This window comes from Nomia melanderi, unplaced genomic scaffold (genome assembly GCF_051020985.1).
Source record: "Nomia melanderi isolate GNS246 unplaced genomic scaffold, iyNomMela1 scaffold0014, whole genome shotgun sequence".
Lineage (NCBI taxonomy): Eukaryota > Metazoa > Arthropoda > Insecta > Hymenoptera > Halictidae > Nomia > Nomia melanderi.
This window is the reverse complement of record NW_027475130.1, coordinates 306,556-307,510: the sequence shown is the minus strand read 5'-3', so window position 1 is coordinate 307,510 and position 955 is coordinate 306,556.

The following is a 955-nucleotide window of genomic DNA, read 5'->3' as shown; positions in this document are numbered from 1 at the left end:
TGCACAGACTAATGCGCCAGGGCCTCCTGCATATAATTCACTTTGGTTTATTGCGCTATCTCTAATAGCACCCGAGATATCACCAGATATATATTGGATTTTTCCCTGACCCTGAGTGTCCGGCCCCGTGAGACGGTCGTTTTCTCGGCCTCTGGTGGTCCGAGGTCGTTCCCGCTGCACAGATTCATGCGCCGGGGCCTCCTACTGACAATGCACTTTGATTTATTGCGCTATTTGTAATAGCACCCGAGATATCACCAGATATATATTGGGTTCTTCCCTGACCCTGAGTGCCCGACACCTTGAGACGGTGGTTGTCTCGGCCCCTGGTGATCCGAGGTCGTTCCCGCTGCACAGATTCATGCGCCAGGGCCTCCTACAGACAATGCACTTTGATTTATTGCGGTATCTGTAATAGCACCCGAGATATCACCAGATATATATTAGATTTTTCCCTGACCCTGAGTGTCCGGCCCCATGAGACGGTGGTTTTCTCGGCCCCTGGTTGTCCGAGGTCCTTCCCGCTGCACAGATTCATGCGCCAGGGCCTCCTGCAGATAATTCACTTTGGTTTATTGCGCTACCTCTAATAGCCCTCGAGATATCACCAGATATATATTGGATTTTCCCCTGACCCTGAGTGTCCGGCCCCATGAGACGGTGGTTTTCTCGGCCCCTGGTGCTCCGAGGTCGATCCCGCTGGCCAGATTCATGTGCCAGGGCCTCCTACAAACAATGCACTTTGATTTATTGCGCTATCTGTAATAGCACCCGAGAAAGCACCATATATATACTGGATTTTTACATGACTTTGGGTGACGGACACCGAAAATCTGTAGGTTACTGCGCTCCTGGAGGGCCGAGGTCGTTGCCGCTGCACAGATGCATGCGCCAGGGCCTCCTGCAGATAATTCACTTTGGTTTATTGCGCTATCTCTAATAGCACCGGAGATAT